Genomic DNA, 6,396 nt, shown 5'->3' with positions numbered 1-6,396 from the left:
TATTCCTCAGTGTGAACATACCCTAAGACTGTTATGGTGTAGGCGGATCTCCAGCTGTTGTACAAGCAGCATGGGACAGTATACAACAGCTCAGGAGCCATAGGCTGTCATATGACCTCCTTCATATGTAGTGCGGTCTTCTCTATAAGGAGAGCTCTGCTGTAAGACCGGTGATAGTAGCAGACCCATACAAAGCCTGGGGATGTTGTCTAAAAGTTTCCCAATGTCTTTCACCCTCTGGCTTTGTCCTTTTCTGTCTCCTTTCCTTACAGTCAGGACGGAGCGCTCTCTTGTAGAATCAGTGTTCGGCCATGCTTAATTAATCAACGGCAAGAACCAAATTTATCTGGATTATTTCTTACAAGACAGATTCTCCGCTGTAACCAATACAGGGGAAGGGAGAGCGCCGCGCAGTTAGGGAGAGAACCTGCCCAGAATTCCTATCGCGGATCCTGAGTTATTACCCAGCAGTGATGTATGTGGTGTGATCATGTGTAATAATGGGGCATCATAACAGACAGGTGGAAGTGTATCGGTTGTGGTGCGTGTACACAGACATTATCTGTCAGATTTTTGAAGCCAAAGCCAGGAATGGATTTGAAAAGAGGAGAAATCTCAGTCTTTCCTTTATGTTCTGTTCTCTGTTTATAGTCCATTCCTGGCTTTGGCTTCAAAACTCTGTCCGGTAGTCTGTGTAAACACACTGGTAAGTACACAATCTTGTGGTGTTGTTATTCCAACATTGTGTGTTCTGGAGGGGAATGGGTTTGTAAAGCCAATATACAACTTTATGATTTTGTTATACTTATATCTTGTTGGTTTAGTGGTGAATAACATTGAGACCATATCCACACATAGGAGGACAGTTTACTAACGCTGTCTAAGGCTATGTTCACACATCGTAAGAGACCGGTCTCTGAAAAGATCTTCCCGGCAGGTACTGCAGTACGAGCTGGATGATCTTTATGGCTGCAGAGTTTTGATTTGCATCCGTGTTCTCCCACATCAGAACTCCCCACGGCACCCCGGCCGTCTGCTCCACAGTGTGCACTGACATGGTTTCTATGTCAGAAAACTGACATGTCAGTTGTTTGCGGCGCCGCTAGGGATCCCGGCCGGAGCGCATAAATCCATAAACAGCAATGCAAAGTATATTCTCATAATAATCATGGCCGCTGTACAACGGCCGTGATTTTACGAAAATATACGTTGTGTGAACATAGCCTAAGGGTGTGTGCACACTGCGAAATGGCGGTGGATAACCTGTTGCACATTCCGCAGCACACACCCGCTGGCAGACTGATGCTGGCGTGTGTCTTCGCCCATGTCATAGACTCTATGACTTCTATGCACGAGCGGATTCCGTGGTCTGTCCAAAGAATGAACATGTAATTCTTTGGACGGATGAAGGAATCTGCCAGTGCATAGAATAGAGTCTGACATGGGCTGAGACGCGCGCCTGGCATCAATCTGCCGTCCGGTGCGGGCTGCGGAATGTGCAACGGGTTATCTGCCGCCATTCCGCAGTGTGCACGCACTCTAATTCTTAATGCAAACCTATACCTGGAATGTTTAAAGACTGTGCTTAAGTGCCATTAATTCAGTGGTTCAGGCCAGTAGATCTGTAGAGTGAAAATAATGGCCAGCACATTTAATACAATGATTTTCCCTATGCTGGTGCCGATACAATGGCTAAAATACAGACACAAAAACCAGAATGCAACAGCACACTGCAAATACTGAGAGATACTGTGTACGTAATGGGGGAGATTTATCAAACATGGTGTAAAGTGAAACTGGCCCAGCTGCCCCCGGCAACCAATCAGATTCCACCTTTCATTTTCCAAAGAGTCTGTGAGGAATGAAAGGTGGAATCTGATTGGTTGCTAGGGGCAGCTGGGCCAGTCTCACTTTACACCATGTTTGATAAATCTCCCCCAATATGCATATTTAGAATGGCAAAACTGCTCTAGAGAAAATGAGGTTCTTAGAAAACTATCTGACCAAATAGTGTGTACCATCCCACTACATTACAGTGTATGTTCCGTCCTCCTGTGAGGTCACCTTAACTTGGGATGGTACACGCTATATCAGGGGTCCTCAACTGGCGGACCGCGGTCCGAACCCGGACCGCGGAGGCCAGCTGTCCGGACCCCTGGTCAGACCTCCTAACCGCCCGGGACGGACCGGATCCGGGGCGGTTAGGAGGTCCCTCTCCCCACCGCACTGCCTCCCGCCCCATAGGCGTACTGTCCTTAGATGTCAGTACGCCTGTGGGGCTGGGGGCAGTGTCGGTCCGGCCCCCGGCTGATACGCGCTCTGTAGGGATGTCCCGGGGATTCCCCAGCAGAGCGTGCACTACAGACCTCAGTGTACGCCGTCGGCCTGAACTTCCGGGAAGTACAGGCCAGCGGCGTACACTGAGGTCTGTAGTGCGCGCTCTGCTGGGGAATCCCCGGGACATCCCTACAGAGCGCGTATCAGCCGGGGGCCGGACCGACAGGAAAAGAGGAGACAGCTGCAGCGGGGAACGAGGTGCTAGGTGAGTTGTGGGTTGTTTTATTTTTTTTGTCTGGGGGCCATCTATAAGGGGAGAGTGCACTGGGGCGCTATATACTACTGGGGGGAGTGCACAGGGGGGCTATATACTATTGGGGGGAGAGTACACAGGGGGGCTATATACTATTGGGGGGAGAGTGCACAGGGGGGGCTATATACTACTGGGGGGAGCTCAGATGGGCCTATATACTACAGGGGGAGAGAACAGGGGGCTATATACTACTTGGGGGGCTAAATACTACTGGGGGAGCTCACAGGGGGGCTATATACTACTGGGGGGGGCTATATACTACTGGGGGGAGCTCAGAGGGGGCTATATACTACAGAGGGAGAGTGCACAGGGGGGGCTATATACTACTGGGGGGAGCGCACAGGGGGGCTATATACTACTGTGGGGAGCTCACAGGGGGCTATATACTACAGGGGGAGAGCACAGTGGGGCTATATACTACTGGGGGGACCTCACAGGGGGGGCTACATACTACTTGGGGAGAGCACAGGGGGGGCTATATACTACTGGGGGACCTCACAGGGGGGGCTATATACTACTTGGGGATAGCACAGGGGGGCTATATACTACTGGGGGAAGCTCACAGGGGGGCTATAAACTACTGGCGGAAGCTCACAGGGGGCTATATACTACAGGGGGAGAGCGCACAGGGGGGCTATATACTACTGGGGGAGCAACAGTGGGCTATAAACTACTGGGGGAGAGCGCACAGGGGGGCTATACACTACTGGGGGAGCAACGGGGGGGTTATATACTACCAGGGCAGTCACCCCCTTTGTACCTAATATCAAAGGGCTGTTGAGAGAGAAAAAATGCCAGTTTTTCTGCTAACAAGCAGCAATTGTGTATGTAAATAGTTGAACGTTTGTGAAAATTAACAAAACACGTTTCCTATTGATGTTTAGCTCGGACCTTCACCTGACAATAGACCCCGGTAAGTGGACCCTCACTAAAAGTTGTTGAGTACCCCTGCGCTATATGATCAAATGGTTGCTAAGAATCTTGCTTTTTCTACAGCAGTTTTGCCATTCTAAATATGTATATTATGTACATCTTAGCTGTATACTGGGTAGTCTAAAAGGACCCCATACACTTCAGACTTATGACAGCTGTGCCCGCCCTCGCAGCATCAGTTAATAAAGGTGTATGGCCAACTTTAGTTTAGACCAATTCTGCTTATGTTTAAGCCAGAATTATATGCCAACACTTTGCAATGTCCCAGGTAAATCTAGAAGCAGTAATTGTCACTATGGGTCAGTTCACACATACAGACTTGCAGCATAAATCTCGCTGCGAGTCTGGCAGGTCCTGGCAGTTCACGGTCACTACATACTCGCAGCTGTCTGAACGACCGCTGTGTGTATGTAATTCTGCCGGCCCCTTAACCCCTTCGGCTCCCGCTCTGTATACATACCTCTCCTCGCTGCACAGGGTCCCAGCGTACTGCTCTCCTGCCCGGCCAATCAGTGGCTGCGGCTGGGCAACACACTGATTGGCCGGGCAGGAGAGCAGTACGCCGGGACCCCGTGCAGCGAGGAGAGGTAATGTATACAGAGCGGGAGCCGGGTGGCAGCTGAAGGGGTTGGCAGAATTACATACATGCAGCGGTCGTTCAGACAGCTGCGAGTATGTAGTGACAGTGAACTGCCAGGACCTGACAGACTCGCAGCGAGATTTACACTGCAAGTCTGTACATGTGAACTGACCCTAAAGATTTAATGGAGGTGAAGTCGATCATCCTGTGTCATGTTTTTTTACTCTTATCCAAATATATTTTTTGTCATCTCAGGTTTGCAAGGGGCCTACTCATAGTTTAGTGTAAAACATTCAGTGGTTGTTTCGCTGATCAGCTATAGGACAGTATTGTGCTTTAGGTCGTCTACCAGAGCAGCTTATATCACATCACATACTAGTCACTGCTGCAGTCTCAAGTCTCCAGTTTTCTAGGAACTCTGAGGCACAAGACTTCTCACTCATACACTTGTTTCATTTAGGATTTAGGGGCAGTGATTGCCTTAAAATGAGTCACTATATACATATATATATACACTTGTAGGTATACTGGGCTGTATATATATTATGGTATGCTGGGGTGTATAGCCTGATGTATAACCAGTAGGAAGAGGAGATTGTGATCCTGTTATATAGAGCTCTGGTGACATCACATCTGGGATACTTTGTCCAGTTCTGGAGACCTCACCTACAGAAAGATATTGATAAAATAGAACAGGTCCAAAGATGGGCTACAAAATGGTGGAGGGTGTCCGGCATAAACCGTATCAGGAAAGACTTAAAGGGGTTATCCAGCGCTACAAAAACATGGCCACTTTCCCCCTACTGTTGTCTCTAGTTCAGGTGCAGTTTGCAATTAAGCTCGATTTACTTCAATTGAACTGAGTTTCAAAACCCCACCCAAACTGGAGACAACAGTAGGGGGAAAGTGGCCATGTTTTTGTAGCACTGGATAACCCCTAAGGCTATGTTCACACTATGTAAAACTACGGCAGTAGTTCTTGACGCAGAACTACGGCGGTAGTTTTGCGGGGTGGGACATAGCTTTATTTTTAATGGGATCCCGGCCGGAGCGTACACACATCGTATACGCTCCTGCCGGGATCCCATGCGGCGCCGGAAAAAACTGACAGGTCAGTTTTCTGCGGCCGGAATTCAGTGAATTCTGGCTGCAGAAAGACCTGTCAGCTCACACAGTGAAGCGAGCGGCTCCAGCCGCTTGCTTCACTGTGGGCTATGGGAAGCTCTGATGCGGGCGCTCCGCGGCCGGAAAGATCACCCGGACGGTACTTAAGTACTGGCCAGGATGATCCGGGCTAAGACCGGCCGTTCCGTGACCCGGCCGGGGTCATGGAACGTCCGGTTGTTCACGTAGTGTGAACATAGCCTAAGGATGTAAAGCTGTATAGTCTGTAGGAAAAAAGAGACATGGTAGAAACCTTTATATATGGTGAAGGCTAAATAAGGCTTAGGAGGGAAGAAACTGAACACAAGAACAAGGGGACACATTCAGTAGCAACACAAGAAAATGTTACATTACTGAAATAGTAGTAGATACTCTGAACAAACTTAAAGCAGATGCGGTAGATAAATGTGCAATAACTGAATTTAAATCAGCCTGACATAAACATATCCTAAGCTAATAAGAAAGGAAATACTAAAAGGGGAGACTAGATGGAGCAGGGGGCTTATTCTGCCGACAATCTACTATGGTCTGAGGAGACAAAACACTTCTATGAGAGAAGAAAATTCTTTATTAGAACAGATTTACAAATAACTTATAACTGAGGCTTTATGGCTCATTTTCTTTGGGATTCTTAAAGGGGTACCCTGGAGACTAGAATTTTTTTTTTTTTTTTTGCTAATACATTGCTTTTATAGAGGTAGATTACTTTGTAATATAAATTCATTAAAATAAATGTATAGTTTTTTTTTTTCTTTACATTTGCACTTCTGTTGTGTTTATTTTAACTGAAGGTATATTACAAAGTAATATAACTTTATTAAAGCAATGTATGAGCAAAAAAAATGTTAGTTTTAGCCTCTGACATACCCCTTTGAGGGTACGTGCACATTGCGGAATGGCGGTGGATAACCTGTTGTGCATTACGCAGCTCGCACCCGCCGGTCGACTGATGCGGCCTCGCCTGTGTCATATACTCCATTCTATGCACGGGCAGATTCCTTTATCTGTCTAAAGAATGAACATGTTCAGTCTTCGGAAGGACGACGGAATCCGCCTGTGCATAGAATGGAGTCTATGACACAGGCGAGCCCGCATCAGTCGACCGGCGGGTGCGAGCTGCGTAATGCAC

Source organism: Dendropsophus ebraccatus, chromosome 14, assembly GCF_027789765.1.
Source record: "Dendropsophus ebraccatus isolate aDenEbr1 chromosome 14, aDenEbr1.pat, whole genome shotgun sequence".
In the NCBI taxonomy this organism is placed as follows: domain Eukaryota; kingdom Metazoa; phylum Chordata; class Amphibia; order Anura; family Hylidae; genus Dendropsophus; species Dendropsophus ebraccatus.
The sequence above is the reverse complement of the archived record's forward strand: the minus strand, read 5'-3'. Positions refer to the sequence as shown.